Source organism: Triturus cristatus, chromosome 11, assembly GCF_964204655.1.
Source record: "Triturus cristatus chromosome 11, aTriCri1.1, whole genome shotgun sequence".
Classification (NCBI taxonomy): Eukaryota; Metazoa; Chordata; class Amphibia; order Caudata; family Salamandridae; genus Triturus; species Triturus cristatus.
This window is the reverse complement of record NC_140594.1, coordinates 1,087,744,850-1,087,764,324: the sequence shown is the minus strand read 5'-3', so window position 1 is coordinate 1,087,764,324 and position 19,475 is coordinate 1,087,744,850. Positions and strand designations below refer to the sequence as shown.

At 42.3% G+C, this 19,475-nt stretch overlaps 1 long non-coding RNA gene across 2 annotated transcripts in view; it reads left to right on the top strand.

Moving 5' to 3' along the window:
- The window catches only part of LOC146786039 (uncharacterized), a 24,302-nt gene extending 4,827 nt beyond the window's left edge, over positions 1-19,475 (top strand). For both annotated transcript variants that reach the window (XR_014970842.1, XR_014970841.1), the window contains 3 exons: positions 10,816-10,931; positions 16,765-16,880; positions 18,810-19,475. This is a non-coding gene — a long non-coding RNA (uncharacterized LOC146786039). The remainder of the gene's footprint in view (positions 1-10,815; positions 10,932-16,764; positions 16,881-18,809) is intronic.

Genomic DNA, 19,475 nt, shown 5'->3' with positions numbered 1-19,475 from the left:
AACAGACATCTCTTTAATATAGCCGAACCAGGGGATTTTTAGTGCATGGTCTAGTGATAAACAATCTGATACAATCAGTTGATTTAGGGCCAACTCGTTATTAGACCAGATTTTCACCCAAGAGGTCTGGGGTTTTCCTGCCACCATGTCCGTTATATAATTTACGCCTACTTCCTTATGCACGGAAAACGATGGAGTGCCCTGTGGGACCTTCAATATACGTTTCAGAAACTTATTTTCTGTGATCTGAAGTTTGTTGGTCGCTACATAGCCCCATACATCACTTCCGTATAAGGCCTTGGATATATAAAATGACTGGTAGAGCTTTATAACCACAACCGGGGTCCACGTACCTAGTCTGTGGGCATAGCTAGCAATGGCTCCCATTGATTTGTTCATATCACCTACCTTCGCCTCTAGCAACTGTTTCCAGTTCAATTTCTCGTCGAATAAAATTCCTAGATAATGAAAAGCCAGGACCTTAGCTAAAGTATGGGCACCTGCTTTGAATGTTTTAAAGCTGGTTCCCCGGGGGCCAACTTCCAAGACGTACGACTTTGTGACGTTGTCCGACAGGTCCAACCCACTCATAAAAGCTACAAATCCATCAACCAAGGCCTGTAGGCCCCACGCGGTGTGTGCCATCAGCACCGCATCATCAGGATATAAAAGAAATGTAATTGCTTTCCTACCCACTCGGGAACAGTCTGTCTGCAAAGATGTCAAAGCCGCCTCTAGGCCGTTAATATATAAGGTGAATAAAAAAGGGGCTAAAATACACCACTGGCATACCCCCTGGTGCAATTAAAATAATCAGTGGTTCCTGCCCCCTGTGAGTATCCAACTGTGGCTGTAGTGCGGGCGTGGAGGGTCCTCAATAAATTTACAATAGCAGGCTCGATCCCCAAGGAGTCAAGTAAGGCCCATAGGTTTTTGCGATTCACCTGGTCGAAGGCCGCAGTGAGATCCATGAAACCCAGAAAGAGGGCACCAGATTGAGCAACCGTTTATTTAGCAATTATTAAGTAAAGATGCAAACATTGCTCTGTGGTTGATTTTAACTTTCGGAAGCCATACTGCGTGTCCCAGATGATGATATTCGAGTCAGCCCACTCAGAGAGCCTGTTAAGTAAGACCCTCCCCAGGATTTTGACTGTGATGTCGATAAGCGAAATGGGGCAGTAACAATGGGGATTACACTTGTACCCCTTTTTGAAGATCAGCGTGATCGTGTCAGTAGACCACAACAATGGTAGCCTATTCCTTACAGCTGCATTTAACACCATCAGAACCAGGACTCACACATCAGTGTTGTCCTGAAAGTGATCCGGAGGAACCCCGTCTGGACCCGGGCCTTACTCCGGGCCAGTCCTTCAATACCCACCCTTACTTCATCCAGGGTGAAGATTATAGGAGTATCCGACTGAGGTGACCATATCTTGGTGCCAAGTCCCTCGCCTGTCCCATAATTATAAACTCCTTCATAATGGGCAATCCAGTCTTCCGGGGTGATATGTAGACATAGGGTGGGTTTCAGTGGGTCAGAGAAACAGGGTCTATTTATTACTTGCCAAAATAGAGTGGTGTCCCGCTGCTCATTCGTTTGAATTACTTCTTCCCTACTGCCCTTGAAATGTTCGCCTCCGGTTCTTGAGGGCCACTTTATAAATGGCGCAACAATCAATCACCCTGTCTCTATCCCTAAGGGTCTCTTTTAGGGCCTTCTTTAGAAGGCGAAGGGCCCGTGAGCACTTATCATCAAACCATTTTGAATGTTCGGGGATGGAAACTAATAATAAACTGGACGTTGACTGCGTTATGGCAATGAATGAGTTAATAATCTATTTTCCAATGCTAATGGCTCTAGTCAGGTTTGGATTTCCCTTTGTATAGTTTTAAAAAGAGAATGATTAAAAGCCTTAGGATCTACCTGCGCCCAACAAAGGCGTCTCCCCTGATCAGTGATGTGCTGGGGGGCTTAAACTGATTAACCACCCTTTCGAGCAGTAATTTAGAGGGATTGTGGTTGCTATAAGGGCTATGAAGGATTTTAAAACAGAGTGATGACTCTCCCAACGAGACAGAAACAAAAATATAATCAAAAGTTGTCTCGTAACCCCTACCCTTGTAAGTTGGGGGGGGTAACGGTATTAAAAGGGTCCGGCCTCTTATCTATAGTAAACACTAAATTGTGGTTGTGTAAAAGGCTATTCACTTCAGACCCTTCTGCAGAGTGCTCCATATGCAATCCTTCCTTTATCATATATGTTTGGGTGCTTAGGTGAAGTTGTAATGAACCATGGCAGAGGTGAGAGTTGAAATCCCCAGCTATAATTAAGTTGTCAAGACATAGTCCCTCTCCCTGCAGTGTGTCTAATACCCCTCTCAGTTCTGATAGGCTTGATGGCCCCTCCCTTTCCTTTTTAGCATTGTAAAAATTTACTATGGTCAAGCGGAGCGATCTTCCCACCACTACTTCAATGCCCTGGAGCGCTCAGGAATCCCACTTCAGTTGCTTCTTCGCCCCACCAAGATCAAGAGCCACAAAGATAATCAGGCCACCTTTCACACTACCTGCTCTAGAGTTTGCCGCTGGGAGAAAGAAAGTTTTAAAACCATCTATAAAAAAGTTATTTTTAGTCTCCCAGGTCTCTTGGAGGCAAATGATATTGAATGATCAAATAAACAAAATCCACCTTACATCTGCGAATTTTGCTGATAACCCGGCCACATTCCATGAGACAAGGCTAAGGTTTTTACCATTGTCTTTAATACGGAATGGTAGAGGGGTAATGACATTTACTGATTGGGGTGTGGCGTCTTCAGACAGACGCCCGCAGATGGCGTGCTCTGTGTTAAAATTCGAGGGGACCTCATCGCTGCCGAACCCTGTAAGGGGGACCTTAAAGGGGGTTCATTCATAAAATATCTGATATAATCAACTGGCAGTCAATCCAAATCATTAAGATCTGCCAGAGGGGCATAGCGGTTAGACAATGCATTCATTCCACCCTGCGCACATGCTCCCCCCATGTGCAATAAAGTGCTCCATGGGCGTAATGTTCTGTCGGGGTCTATAAAAAAAGCCCAGCGGTAATAATATAATATCCGATTTGAGAGTATTGTACTGGGTTGAATATTTCAGGAGATTGCGTGCTAGGGCAGGGTATCTAACAGTGATGATCACGCAGTTTCCCTCAAAGCTCTTCCTTGAGGTCCCTATCCAGGAAATTCTAGCCTTCAGGATAACTCTGTGGTCTGTCATGTTAAAACTATTGAGTTTGCCTAAGCAATGCAAAACTTTGTTGATTAGTTGATTCGTGGATTCCTGATTCGCCAAGTTGAGCCCTGGGACCCCTACTAAGACCAGGGTATAGGGTCAGCAATCTGGGGGAGGTTTATCAAAGGAATAAAAGGGGTATCGACGGACATCTTTTGCTCCCTCCCCGCTACCAGGGTAAATGGCATAAGGGGCCGTGCTATAAAAACGTGCAACTTAATGGTCTCCGAATCTGTGTGTCCAATGGGAATATCCTGGTTAGAAAGACCCATAGACGTATCAATGTTGGCGTGAGTCTGGCCTGTACTCTGCTGTGCTGGGAAAGGCTGCTTTGGGCCACTGGCTTGTGCCTGAGGAGGTGAAAGTGAAGGGGTTGTAGTGGTGGTAGACAAGACAGTCTTGGCTTTATCAAGAATAGATCTGACACAAGTCTTGCAATTCTATCACAGAATGGAGTCATTAACTTGGTCAATATCTCTGTACTTTTCTGTATGAAAAGATCCCCAAACTCACCCATGTTCTTCAAGGTGCAGTGCAGTGTTATCAGACCCAATCCCCTTCCGCATATTTGGCATCTCTTCTCCTTTTTTAGTTTTATATTTTCGCATGGAGGGCGGGGGTGCTACTGATTCTTTACCCCCAGCTGGAGCAGATGAAGATGGAATGACCGAGTCACTCTTAGCGCCATGCGGGGGGGGGGGGGGGGAGGCTATAGTGCTAGGACTTGCTAGATCTATCAGCGTGTCCCCTGTGTCAAGCTTCTACATGAGGACACATTAATTTTTGTTAGGCACAGGGAGATTAAGTGATTCGCTCAGAATCACAGAATGTTGCGTGTCCGAGGCGCGAGACTCTAACCTGATTCCCCAGATTTGAGGTCGACCACCCTAGTCGTTAGGCCAACTCCTCTCCCCTCTTCCGAGATGGCACCCACCGCCTTCACTAAAAATGAGTCGATGGTCGATCTCTTTGTTCCAATAGGTGACAGGAGTGCACTGATGATCCTAGGGAAGGGGGGAAGGAGGGAATATAAGGGTGCACTAATTGGCCCTAAAAGGACTAGGGTCAACCAAGCTGTGGCGGGGTAGCAGGGACAGAGTCGACAACCAGACTGGAATGGCGTAAAGAAGGTTTTATTTTAGACAAAGTTCTCTTGTGTCTTTCGGCCCGTCTTGTCGCTGCGGAAGAAGGGGACCCCGACTTGCTCTTTCCGGGTGACTCCAGAGTGAAGGAAGGCGGTGTCTCTGCTGACTTCTCTCCTTAAGGGTCCAGTCCGCAGGAAGGATCTCAGGGGTTGGTAGGCGAAAGGGGAGAGAAAGGAAAACAATAAACAAAACAAGGATTAGGACAAACGTCCTGGCGAGCTGTTGTCAAGGACCGGGGGTGAAGGAAACCGAGTGCTCTTGTGCTCGTAGTTCTCTGGGCAGTGCACAGGGGTTTGGTGCAAGGTGAGGGTATGGGACTCGGTTCAGTGCTTGATGCACCGCTAAAGTCGGTGAGTCGGGGTGCTCAGGGGGTAGGCGGTGTCTTTCTTCCCACCCAGCCCGCTACCTTCCCCCGTACCTGTTCGAGCCACGCTCCTCCCGTGGGAACGTGGCGGGGCGGCTCGTGGAGTCGTTGGCCTCCTGGCGTGTAGCAGTCGTCTCTCCTTGGCTCAGGACCTGCTGTGCTGCTCTCTTGTTCTCTCCTCTCGTCCTCCGAACTCCTCGCACTCCTCTGCTCCAGCTCTCCGTCTACCTCCAGGGAAACGCCGTCCGTCCTCTTCCGGGTTTCCGCGTTCTTTATCCCGCCTATCTCTGCGACGTCATCAGGGGGCGGGACTTCGTCCCACTGGAAGGCCGAATTAAAGGAGCCTCGTTCCGTCGTTGTGGTCCAGTCTTGCGAGGGATACGGGTACCACCAATCTGTTGTAGGCGGCACTGTTGGTTGCTGTAGGGGGAGAGAAGGTGGAATGCGTTCGCCGTGTAAGCGGGATACACAAGGACTGACGTCCGCCTTGTGTGAGTTCTCTTCCCCGTTACACAAGCTTTACCAAGCTGTTTGATTAATGAGTGGTTACTTAGTTTGAGAGCTTCGGGTATATCCTGCTACCAGAATGGCTCCTTTCTCTCCTGCCAGCCCCTCATGTAAGGTAAAGCGGAGTATTTTTTCCCTTGTACTTCCTCAAATCGAAGAGAGTGGGCCGGTCTTCGCCCTGGCACACACCCGGTCGCGTCCCGCGCTGCGGGAGCCCAACCGGCAATTTAAAAGTACCTCCAGGTGCGGGCTGAGTGGCGTCGGTGCACGGCTGCTGCCGTGATCTCTTCTGGGGCTTGTAGTCTGCCCCAAGAGTCAGCAAAGCGTCCCATGCTGCGGGAGCCCAACCAGCAATTTCAAAGCATCTCCGGGCGCAGGCGTAGTAGTGTCGGAGCGCTGCTGCTTCCTCAGTCTCTTCTGGGGCTTGTGGTCTACCCCAAGAGTCAGCAAAGCGTCTGTGTGTAACATGTAGGTCACATTTGTATTGTAAATAGATAGTTTAGCAGGTTACTGCTTTTGTTTATGAGATCCTTGTATTACTTGTGGGTCACAAGTAACTATCCATGTATCTTACTGAGTTATGAACCGTCATCAAAGGTCTGGACACACATTGCAAGGCATACGTAAAAAAGCTTACTGTTGTTCTCTAAGTATTTTGTTATTCTAGGGTTGCTTAATGGTATGCTTTGGGTATAAGTGCTGTATAAATGGTTAGTAGTGTAAATATACTTGGACAAATATATCGGATATTTTTAAGGGCCATGCACATATTTTACATACAGAATTTGCAAAAGTAAAAAAAAAACTGCCTCCAAATTATAATTGATCCCTTAAGCATGTGTGAAGTGACAAGCTAAATGTTTCCCAACGTCATTGGCATCAACATATTGAGTTCTAGGTACCTCCATACCACCATGATATTCAAACAAAAGGAAGGCAATGGCCTTGTAAGTGAAGCATTTAAGTTGGGCCCATCTGGAACTGAAAATAAGAAGCCTCTTTCATCTCTGTAGAATGCTGCTCATAACGCAAAGCATTCAAAGTGAGGCGCCACTGCATGTGTTTCAGAGTACACAAATTCCACCAGACAAAATAATACATTTCACTGGTGATGACCCATAGCCCAGATCAAGCTCAGTAATAGCAGCTGGTTCTGGTATGCAGGTGGTTCCCCCTTTTGTCTTCAACTGAGTACACATTTAAGTGGAATACTTTCCATCATCTGGGTGCAGCATTAAAGGTGGGCAAACCAGAGAATTTCAGAGAACAGCTGAGCCTGGGACTTTGCTTGGCTGCAAGGGTCAAAGCCCTAGATAACTGGGCGAGCTGAGACAGGGTTTTGTTGAAGGGCAGAGGAGGGGAGTTAAGAGTCAAACTGACATATTGGTGGATCTGGACGTGATAGGATAGAACCTGAAGGGCTGGAAGTGCAGACAGCTATACATCACCCTACTTACTCTGACCCAGCCTACCAGTCTGTTGCAGGTTTAGGGCTTCAGATCAGTTTTTAACATACAATTATAGACTGGGATTCATGCCCAGAAATGCCATTACAGGCTCCTTCATTGGACAGTCACGAAGCCATAACATTAATCATGCAAATGAATGGTTTGTAATGCGATTGCAACAGTGACCCCCACATTCTAATATGTGAACTCAGCAGCATGAAGGCAGATATATGCCTTTAAATTAAATGTTTACATGATGTCTGAGTATGATTACTAGTCGTGATCTAAGATGGCTGGCCGTCTGCCTTACACTGAAAACATTTATCACACACACACTCATGTTTTGCTTACCAATTGGCCAGGCAGGCACACCTCCAACTTACCTCTGCTGCGCCACCATCAGTCACCTGGTGCCAAACCCGGAATTTCAACCCTGGTTGTCTGGCTGGAAGTCAGAAACGTACCCACTGGACTATACTGGTTTCCATAGCAGTAGCCTCTCAAATTGTCCCTATATCATGGTCATCCTTTTCATGTGCAATGGAAGCCACAGGCAATGTCACCAGGGCCTGTATGTTGCTTATAGTTACTACTGCAAAGGTACAGATCACCAAGGAACTATAGCTCAGTGGCAAGTCTTGTGCCTTTGGTGGCAAAAGCTCTCACAGGACCTCTGGATATTGTTGCGGGGATTCTGCTCATGCACAGAACTATTCGCAGGAAACCAGGATCTCAGTGAATTGTGGTGTACCAAAAAACTCAACTCAGTACCTAGAACCCCTATCCGACTAGCATCAGTGTCTCATTCGTTTTCCGTATCATATCGAAGCTACCAATGATTTGACAACCCAGAACAAGCAACTTAGAATACTCTCAGGAATGGTGGGAATCAAGAACACCTTTTCATTGTTATTCTCATATCAGTCCACAACGTGAGTAATCAGAGACATGGAAAAGTTTTAAATGTTTTTTTTAACTACGTGCTCTAAGATGCAGTACTTTGGCTGACCTAAGCAAACAAATGATTAGAAATAAAACCATCAGCATTGTTACAATTCCATAAAAAACAAAGGGAGAAATCATATTACAATGATAGTGGAAACAGGTCCTATAATACCCTGTGAACCACCCTCCCCTGGCTAATAATCTAGTTTTATAATAATAGAAGGTCTCTAGGTTTGAATGGGGAACCCCATAGCTCAAAGATCAGCTTAGGTGAATCACATCACAGGATCAGCACTGCTTCCTGTGTCTGGAAAGGTTTTCTCCAAGAGTGCCAGCATCATGCATGCAATGCAATATTAAAGGCACCCGAGTTTCAGATATTTGCAGCTTTGTGCTTGTTGTTTCTAGAGCGTGGGCCTATCAACCTGAATTCAACAGCATACATTGTTATTTGACTGTACACAGTCTTCAGACTTAGGTCGCGGTGCACGTCTAGGGATGTGAAAAACAGACCGTTCTCAAGTGAAGAAAAGCAAGCAAGCAGTTTTACTTATAATAACATCTACCTGTAGTGTCGTGTGCAAAAGCAGCAAAGTGGCAAGATGGCGTTAACATCTAAAACGCTTATGCTAACATAGCAATGTGTGCAGGCAAAACCCTGTCTTCACTACACTCTCCCTTGATCGGACCACGAACAAAATAGGGAAGCAATGCAAGAACTCAGATTTCAAGTTCGAGTGAGACAGATCCAAGTTCATATATGGCCAATCCATATAATTGGTAGTGAAAAGTTCGAAAGGTTTGTTGGGAAAAAAACAAACAAGTCACGCAGGGGCGATATAAAGCCCATTCTGGAGTAAAAAATAAAAAGTAAAAAAAGTTCGAGTTAGTACGTGCGGAAGATGGAAAACTGCATATTTAATCCATCAACATATAGGCACAGTATGTTGCAAGGGCCTCCAAGAGGAATTCATTGTACTCTTCAGTAAATGATTCAGCCATCCAATCTAATAAAGTGAACGAATATACATGTTCTTCGATTACCGGAGCCTCTAGCACCATCAGAGGACAACTTGCGCGTTCTTCGAGATAACTTTGCGCCAGGAAGTCATGGGCTGCTGCAGATATATCCCAATTTCCTAGGATTCCGTGCGCAGCTGCACAGGCCATAATCCCGATAACAGAACAGTCCAACTCATGAGCCACTAAGGGACTCATCAGTCGATCATAATCCAGGGCAGGAGACGCCGTGTTTGACAGGCACAAATCCAGAACCCATTCAAATGAACAATCAAGGCAATGCAAGGCAAGGCAAAGCAAAATAGGTTGCACGCAAGTAAAGTATGAGAACCAGAAGGACAATCTATAGGCTACGCCAGAGGTAGTGTTCCATAGTATTCAAGCATCCGGTTGCACAGTTGGAGCAGCCGGGGCAGGCTGTCGCGTGATACAGATCATGCAGCCATTGCAGAGCAAACAAATCAACAGCAGCACACCAGCAGTCAAGGCGAGGATTAACAGAAGCCCACCGAAGATGCTGGAAAAAAATAGAATGAAAAAATGCCGGTATCACACCAAATATTGTTTGGAACGAGGTCACAAGGCCGGAGCCCACAACTTTGAAAAAATGCACCAAGCCAGTTGTTGACGAGGCATTGAATATGGTGTGAATCAGAGCACCGAAATGAAGTGGGAGATCAGTATTTAAAAGAGCATGCACCTCGATGCGGGTGTTAGCTACATGAAGGACAAACGTTTCATGAGAGGAAGTTAGGGCGACTTCTTTTTGAGACAATAGAGCCCTTATTCTGCTCATCTTGTTGAACTCTGCTTTCAAGGCTGGTATGGAAGGCCAGATGGACACATCGAGTCTCCCATGCAGGGGTGGGAAAAGCACATTCTTACAACAGACTACTCGTTTGGAGACAGTTACAATGTATGGAATCCCTGCTAGCATCCCACAACACGCCTTATTATTTAAAAGCAAATAGCTACCATTAGCTAATAACGTGAAAGTTGGAGTAATTGCTGGCACAGGATTCCCTTTTAAAATGCAAGCTAAATTTGGGGCGTGAACATTGCAAGCGCCATGCAATTGGATGTTCCTGCAAACTACTGAGTGATCAGGTGTCATGAAACATAAAACATAACGTACATAAGGACACGCTTCTTATGAAGCGCCTTGAATTCTCCCCATATAAAAACCCACCCCTGTCCCGTGCAACCAGCACTCCTTGAAAAGAGATCTATAATGTGTTTCATGATGACAAATCATTTATGGTGTTATTGTTGTAATTGCCGTAACTGTAAGTATATTGGTTATGCTGTAGAAAGCTTTATTCTTGTCCTATTGAATAGCGATGTTTTATGGTTCATGATTATATACATTTCCACTTTTATGTCTTGATTTAGTATTTGGATGTTGTTAAATGCAGAGTTAGCGCGCAGCGAGAGAAGCGCACTGCATTCAAAAGCCTGCCTGGTAAATGCAGAGTTAGCGCGCAGCGAGAGAAGCGCACTGCATCCAAAAGCCGACCCGATCTCAAAACCGGGATCGGCAAAGACGTTGACTCGCGCTACGTGCGCGAGTCACGTAAGGAAGGTTCTGGTGTTCTGGGTGTGGCAGGAGTATTTAAAGCCACACCCAGCCACGTTCCAGTGCTTAGCCTCCTGAATTCCACGAAGAACTCACCTGAATCTCGGAGCTACCGCGTCTTCTGTCTTCATCCACAGGAGGGCACCATCGCTTCACCAAAGGGATCTAAGGATAGAGAAATTCAAAGAAGGAAGAGCTAAGTACAGATTTTAGTTTCTGGCGCCCTACGCAAGAAAGCTTGAAGCACTTGAACTATAATTTTTGGAACTCTTGATTCATTGCATTGATAATGCTTGGAACTTGGACTTTCAACTAAAAAGAAAAGTTTGTTAAGAAAAGTAATTTTCGTATGTCTTTTGCGTTGCATGTTTTTACTCTAAATTACAGGTCTGGTGAAGGTTTAAGAAGTATAGGTGCAAACTCAAAAAAGTAAGTGCCTTCGCAGCGTAGAAAGAAAAGTCGTATAGAAATGCTAAAAGAAAATATTCAAAAGCAAGATTAGAAAGTAAACGTTATGTTTGTTTATTTAGATACAAGCAAATAATTCACAAGATGCTGAGTGAAGTCGTAACAACAACTCATCAATCTGCACTTCAACACCATCACAAGACAGCTGGGCGCATATCAAGAATTCCCCAGTTCGCAGGTAGGAACAAGTTCTATTTATAAAGACAAAATTAGAAAGACTAGAGTTAAAACTTAGTGTAAAGTAGGAAACTAGGTTCGCATAGTTTACATTTACATTCTGTTGCCTCGCAGGTCGACAACAGGATTTCCACGTGCGTCCAGTATCCGGCCCTCCTCCCGGGGCTCTATTTAGTAGCCTAGAGTAAGTTAAAATTCTTAGGTTATACAGTAGAGTTCTAGGAAGTTGGCTCATAGCGTCTCTGCGAAACAATCAAGTGCTCCTGAAGGTAAGAGAGTACTTGCATAACCTGACAGAAGGCTAAGCCCACGAAAAAGGTTTCGCCCGGACGCTATGAATCAAGATCCACAGATCTCGTTACAAGACATTGCTGCAATGTTAACTGATATTAAAACAGAGAATGCAGCTTTACGTAGAGATATTTCAGTCTTACAAAATAATAAGCAGGCCACAGCTTCTCCTGGAATAAATCCTTGGAGAGGTCCTTCTTCAGATAAGCCCATTTTAAAACCATCTAGTTTTACGCAAAATATGCAAACTTTGCATAGTGCTTCGGCCTCATCCCCTACACAAATTCAAGTAGTAACACCAATTTCAGTTCCATTAGCTCCCCCAGAACGATTTTATGGTGACAGCGCAAAATTTACTATTTTTATGAATCAATGTCACCTTCATTTTATAGCCAAACCTACAGCGTTCCCCGATGACTCTTCTAAAGTGGCTTTCATTTTATCTTATTTAGGGGGTGATGCAGCCTTATGGTCAGTACCAATTGTGGATAGGAATGATCCATTACTATATGATCTTAGACGGTTTAAAGAAACCATGAAAAAATTATTTGCTAAACATGTCTTTGTTCAGTCGGCCGATCATGCACTTCTCAATTTAAAACAAGGATCATCCGATTTAATTCATTACATCTCCTTATTTAATCGGCTAGTTATAGAAGCTGAATGGCCAGAAGAGAAAAGAGTGTCAATATTTTACAGAGGACTAAGAGATGAATTAAAGGACATGGTTACTCAAATCTTAGACCCACCTGAAGACTGTGGGGAATTTATAGATTTGGTAGTTAAGTTAAATCACAGGCTAAGTGAACGAAAAGGAGAAAAAATCAAGACTGACTCAAAAATGTTTGTATTTAAGGAGAAATCTACTCTGAGAAATGAATCCTCTTCCAAGATAGATATGGGAGAACCAATGCAGATAGGCACCGTGAGAGGCCCTCTCACAAAAGAAGAAAAAGAGAAACGTAGAAAGATGAATCAATGCTTGTATTGCGGAAAATCTGGACACTTCGTAAAAGAATGTCCAACCCGTCCTAATAAAGAAAAAGGGAAGAGTAACGAGGTGGCCCTTTTAGATCAGTCGGAAAACTAGAGTGCTCGACAAACAATGAGGCCATTTTGTCGAGTAAGCAAGCAAGTTTGGCCTCTACTGTTCCTACTATGACATCAAACCATCTTAGTATCAAAGTGACGTTACAAGCTCCTGAAAATAAATCTGTGATATGGTCTATAGATGCCCTAATTGATTCTGGAGCTACAGGTAACTTTATAGACACAAAATTCTTATGTGAATTAGGATTTTCAAAAGTGCAAAAAGATAACCCCGAAATAGTAAGAGCAGTAGATAGAAAAGAGTTATCGTCAGGCCTAATACAATTTCAGACAGACACTTTACTCATGATTTCTTCAGCACAACATTCTGAGAATATATCTTTTGACATCATAGATGCACCACAGTTTCGGTTAATTTTAGGAATTCCGTGGCTAGTTTTACACAATCCTCAAATAGATTGGGTAAAGAAAACCTTGTTATTTAAATCAGAGCATTGTCAAGCCAGTTGTTTACCACAACACGTTTCTGAGTTATTAATACAGGGTTATGATTTTCCTAAAACATCAGAGACTGTGTTAGCTATTCAAGGAGTTCCATCTGAATATTCAGATCTTCTGGATGTTTTTGATAAAAAAAAGGCTAACACGTTACCGCCTCATAGAGATTTCGATTGTCGGATTGATCTCGTGCCAGGTGCAACTCTCCCTTGTAGTCGCATATATGCACTTACTGAGTCAGAAAATCAACATTTGAGAACCTACTTGGATGAATATTTGGAAAATGGCTTTATTAGACATTCTAAATCCCCAGTCTCGTCCCCTCTTTTTTTTATACCGAAGAAGGGGGGAGATTTGCGCACGTGCATAGACTATCGCGCCTTGAACAATGTGACAATTAAAAATAGGTACCCTTTACCATTAATTCCGACTTTATTAGATCAGATAAAGGATGCCACAATATATACAAAACTGGATTTGCGTGGGGCATATCACCTTGTACGAGTCCGAGAGGGAGATGAATGGAAGACCGCATTTCGTACTAAGTTTGGTCTATATGAATATCAGGTCATGCCCTTCGGACTCTGCAATGCCCCAGCAGCATTCCAGTTTTTTATCAATGAAGTCTTGCGAGATTTTTTAGACATTTGTTGCGTGGTGTATATTGATGATATTTTGATTTATTCAAAAAATAAAGAAGACCATGTAAAACAAGTAAGGGCCATTCTTCAACAACTTTTACAAAATTCTCTGTTTGTCAAACTTGAGAAAAGCATGTTTCATGTCACTAAAGTTGACTTTTTGGGTTATATTATTACTCCATCTGGAATAGAAATGGATCCAAAGAAAATACAGTCCATACTCACCTGGCCTAGCCCGACGTCTGTGAAACAAATCCAAAGTTTTTTAGGGTTTGCCAATTTTTATAGGCGATTTATTCATGATTTTTCAAAGCTCATAACACCAATCACCAAGTTGTTACGAAAACATGCAAAATTTGAATGGGATCATTCTGCTGAACAGGCTTTTCAAGCATTAAAAAATCAATTTACCACAGCTCCAATTTTAATGCATCCTGACCCGTCTCAACCATTCATAGTTGAAGCTGATGCTTCACAATTTGCTATTGGAGGAATTTTGTCACAACGACATAAAGAAACTGGACAAATGCATCCAATAGCTTATTATTCTAGGAAATTAACTCCTACAGAACAAAACTACGCCATAGCTGACAGAGAATTATTGGCAATAAAAGCTGTATTTGAAGAATGGCGCCATTACTTGTTGGGTGCTCGTCACCCGGTCACAATATATACTGATCATCGTAATTTACAATCTTTACGATCAGCCAAAGCCCTTTCTGCTCGTCAGTTACGTTGGACTTTGTTTTTTAATGATTACAATTTCATCATTACGTATCGTCCTGGAAAAGACAACAATAAAGCGGATGCTTTATCTCGAATCGGAATTACTGAAGACTGTCTTCAAGGTCAGGAAATGTCACAAAAAATTTTACCCGATCAATGTTTTCAAGTTGGCATAATTGATAAAGACATCATATTTGAAATACGGAAAGAATTAAACACAAAGACTGTGCAAGAACTGAAATCTGACTATCCCATGTTACAGTTGAGAAACGATCTTTTGTATATGGGTAACCAGATAGTTGTACCAAATGTAATTTTACAAGATAAGGTAATGCATTTACATCATGATAACATCTTATCTGCACACCCTGGAATCACGAAAACATATCAGTTAATTAAACGAACCTTTTGGTGGCCAACTATGTTTGAAGATGTAAAAAAGTTTGTTACTACATGTGCTGTATGTGAACAGAACAAGGTTATGCATCAATCCCCTAGTGGTTTATTACATCCTTTACCAATACCTCCACAACCTTGGCATACCATATCTCTTGATTTTATTGTAGAATTGCCAAAGACTTCAACTGGTTATACTACGATTTTAACTGTTATTGACCAGTTCACTCGTATGGCTCATTTTATACCATTGAAAAAATTACCCACAGCTAAAGATTTTACTCATATTTTCATGAAAGAAATTGTAAAATTACATGGAATTCCCTCAGTTGTCATTTCAGATAGGGGCCCCCAGTTCATTTCTCATTTTTGGCAACAATTGGGAAAAAACCTACAAATGGACATTCGTACTTCATCCAGTTATCACCCACAAACAGATGGGTTGACAGAACGAACTAACCAAACCATTGAGCAATTTTTACGTTGTATGATTAACAGTTGTGAAGAAGAGTGGTCGAATATTTTATGGGCCTTAGAATTCGCATATAATAATTCTGATCATGTGTCTATTGGAATGTCTCCATTCTTTTGTTCTCATGGTTATCACCCACAAGGTGTTTGTATTGACAAACCTCACACTAGCTTGACTCCCTCAGTCTCTACTTATGTACAAAAATTAGTGTCTATTCAACAACAAGCTCGTTATCATCTAGCAGGTGCTAAAGAAACACAAAAGAAACAAGCAGACTCCCATCGCTCAATTCAACCATCTTATGCCAGGGGTGATAAGGTGTGGTTATCCACAAAAAATTTAAAGATTTTAGGTGGAAGAAAATTTTGTCCTCGTTTCATAGGACCATTTTCTATAGAGAAGGTGTTAAATCCAGTCAGTGTTCGTCTAACCTTACCACCTCGTTATAAAATTCACCCAGTCTTTCATGTTTCTTTATTAAAGCCTTTTCATCCTTTAACTCGGATTAATGCCCCTCCTCCTGTTGTAGAAATTGATGGGAATCCTGAATTTGAAGTTCGAGCAATTCTTGATTCAAAAAGAATTAAAAAGAAATTACATTATTTAGTAGATTGGAAAGGTTACGGTCCTGAAGAAAGATCATGGGAACCTCTTGCGAATCTTCAGAATGCTCCTCGGTTGGTGAAACTTTTTCACAAAAAATATCCTGATAAACCAAGGCCTGTCCCTTTAGTTTTAGGGGGGATCTTGAGAGGGGAGTACTGTCATGAAACATAAAACATAACGTACATAAGGACACGCTTCTTATGAAGCGCCTTGAATTCTCCCCATATAAAAACCCACCCCTGTCCCGTGCAACCAGCACTCCTTGAAAAGAGATCTATAATGTGTTTCATGATGACAAATCATTTATGGTGTTATTGTTGTAATTGCCGTAACTGTAAGTATATTGGTTATGCTGTAGAAAGCTTTATTCTTGTCCTATTGAATAGCGATGTTTTATGGTTCATGATTATATACATTTCCACTTTTATGTCTTGATTTAGTATTTGGATGTTGTTAAATGCAGAGTTAGCGCGCAGCGAGAGAAGCGCACTGCATTCAAAAGCCTGCCTGGTAAATGCAGAGTTAGCGCGCAGCGAGAGAAGCGCACTGCATCCAAAAGCCGACCCGATCTCAAAACCGGGATCGGCAAAGACGTTGACTCGCGCTACGTGCGCGAGTCACGTAAGGAAGGTTCTGGTGTTCTGGGTGTGGCAGGAGTATTTAAAGCCACACCCAGCCACGTTCCAGTGCTTAGCCTCCTGAATTCCACGAAGAACTCACCTGAATCTCGGAGCTACCGCGTCTTCTGTCTTCATCCACAGGAGGGCACCATCGCTTCACCAAAGGGATCTAAGGATAGAGAAATTCAAAGAAGGAAGAGCTAAGTACAGATTTTAGTTTCTGGCGCCCTACGCAAGAAAGCTTGAAGCACTTGAACTATAATTTTTGGAACTCTTGATTCATTGCATTGATAATGCTTGGAACTTGGACTTTCAACTAAAAAGAAAAGTTTGTTAAGAAAAGTAATTTTCGTATGTCTTTTGCGTTGCATGTTTTTACTCTAAATTACAGGTCTGGTGAAGGTTTAAGAAGTATAGGTGCAAACTCAAAAAAGTAAGTGCCTTCGCAGCGTAGAAAGAAAAGTCGTATAGAAATGCTAAAAGAAAATATTCAAAAGCAAGATTAGAAAGTAAACGTTATGTTTGTTTATTTAGATACAAGCAAATAATTCACAAGATGCTGAGTGAAGTCGTAACAACAACTCATCAATCTGCACTTCAACACCATCACAAGACAGCTGGGCGCATATCAAGAATTCCCCAGTTCGCAGGTAGGAACAAGTTCTATTTATAAAGACAAAATTAGAAAGACTAGAGTTAAAACTTAGTGTAAAGTAGGAAACTAGGTTCGCATAGTTTACATTTACATTCTGTTGCCTCGCAGGTCGACAACAGGATTTCCACGTGCGTCCAGTATCCAGCCCTCCTCCCGGGGCTCTATTTAGTAGCCTAGAGTAAGTTAAAATTCTTAGGTTATACAGTAGAGTTCTAGGAAGTTGGCTCATAGCGTCTCTGCGAAACAATCAAGTGCTCCTGAAGGTAAGAGAGTACTTGCATAACCTGACATCAGGTGTGGAAGTGCACTCTTCTCCTTTTAAATAAACCTCTTTACCCTCCTCATGCACCTGTATGAAAATGGTAGTGACCAAACTTCGTGTAGGAAAGCGGTACCTAGTGGTTCATATCTGCCTAAGGCATAGTGTTTCATAAATGAACTGAACTTAAACAATGGAAAAGGTAGTGTGATTAACCCATGGATAAGCCACACAGCTGAGTTCGATTCGGCCACAGAGAATGGTAAAGGTTCCAACTTTTCAATATGCAATAGTGAATATGTAACATCCTTCAAGGACATGAACTGTTGTTTATCAGTCAGATTAAACGGCAGGAATAAAGATGATGTGTTCATGTAGTCCCAGGGAACTTTGCCAGCCTTCAATGTTTGTAAAGTCCACGCAAACTGCATTATAGAACGCAATTGATTTTGACCATGGTAGAAGACAGACATGTCAACCTGTACAATATCCACAATGGATGAAACAATATTATCTAATGTGTAAATTCTGGAAGAAAGAGTGTTAATGCTATTATCAATGACAGCAAGCATGTTTTCCAAATTTGCTTCATCAATAGCTCTTAATCTAGAAGCAGCTTCAATTTGAGATAATTTCCAAAACGTTGTTGTAAATAGCATATACCCATCTTTTGGACCTGCCACCCACAGGGCCCTTAACAAAATCGTTCAAATCTACATCGTCAGTTAATTTGGACAAATTAAGTTTAACTGACACTAAGGTGGAATGTTTAAGCCAGTTTTCACATAATTTGCCTTCCGGATAGGTAGTAACAGAATGGGAAGATTCAAATCGGGGGTCTACTCTAACCTGTGTATAACCGGGGAGCAGACCCAGAAAACGATGTTGACATGAATCTTAACTTTTCTGCCATAATAACCATCCTTGATGATCCAGGGTGGAAATATTAAAGGATGTATTAGTAATCAGAGACTGCAATTCATCAAGGGACATATCTGTGTGAGTATCCCAGGTTGGATAAGCGCCCAGATCAGGAACAGTAGGCGCATTCATCTTTTTAGAAGTAGCCAACCCAAAGCAGGTGGTCTGAAAAATTGTAGAGTTCAAAAACAACATGTGGTTTGGGATAAGGCACGCACAATGAAGTGCTTCCGTGCCTTGGACTTGCCAGGCTTTAGAACCCCAAACAGATTTAAAGATCAATGGTATCTTTCCACAGCTCATAGCCCCCTATAGCTAATTCACCCATAAAGGACTTTGAATACAGTAATTTCGTATGTGTTAGTGATGGAGCAGGGTTTTTACTTTAAAACCGAATACCTGTTTCATTTTCGCATGTTATAACTAAAAGTACTACTGATTAATTATTAATTATTAAAAGTTTGTCAAATCTTTTCTAATCAACCTTATTAACAAATGAATTACACGTGGGAATGCTATTGCATGGCTAAAATAATAAGTGAACTAAGTTGGTGAGCAAACTGACAGAAATCAATATTGCTTATGTGATGTTATTGTGTTTGCGCTTAAATTAAAATGCATTAATGGCTTTTTGATGTCGCAAATGGCTAGATAAATCCACACACATAAGGGTATTAGCAGGGGAATAACACTGTATAATCATTTCTGTGCAGTAATTCTGTTTTATGTTTATTTTCACTTAAGTTGTTAAATGTGGCCTACTACAAGATGGCTACCACCCGCAGCCTGCATTCGAGTAGATGGAAATTTTACAAAAAGGCTTCGCTCTGCCTGTGACCTTGCACCTCCGATGAACTGAAAAGCCATGAGCATGATGACAAGTCCAGGAAATCTGCCAAGTGCCCCTGGAAGATGGAGATGTTGCAATTTTGAAATATTGACTTCATGAACTTATAATGATCCCACCATTTGATACAAATTTACCCATTAGAAACATCCGTAGATGTATCGAAATTAGTCATGGACATTCAATTTTTCTATTAATTATTTGGGACAATCTATGTGTGAGAAAATCTCGCATAATATCGAAAAAGTACCAAGATGACATTATTTCCGCCATTCATCCGTTCTGAAGAAAGAATTGTAACTTTATAGAATGTAAATTTTAGTATAAATAATAGTAGGCTAGAGAGGTCTAGCGCCACTTCTTCCCGAGCTGATGATCCGAGGTCCCTATGCTGACGGAGAGGACGATGACTCTACATGACGGCAGGAAACTCTAATTCTTCTACAGAGGACCGGTTCTGACTTAGGATCTGACATTTAGACAGAATAGGTAAATATGAGAGAAATGAATTTGCATTTAATTGGCTTTTCTTACAATTTTAGATAAACAAATAATCCTGTTTG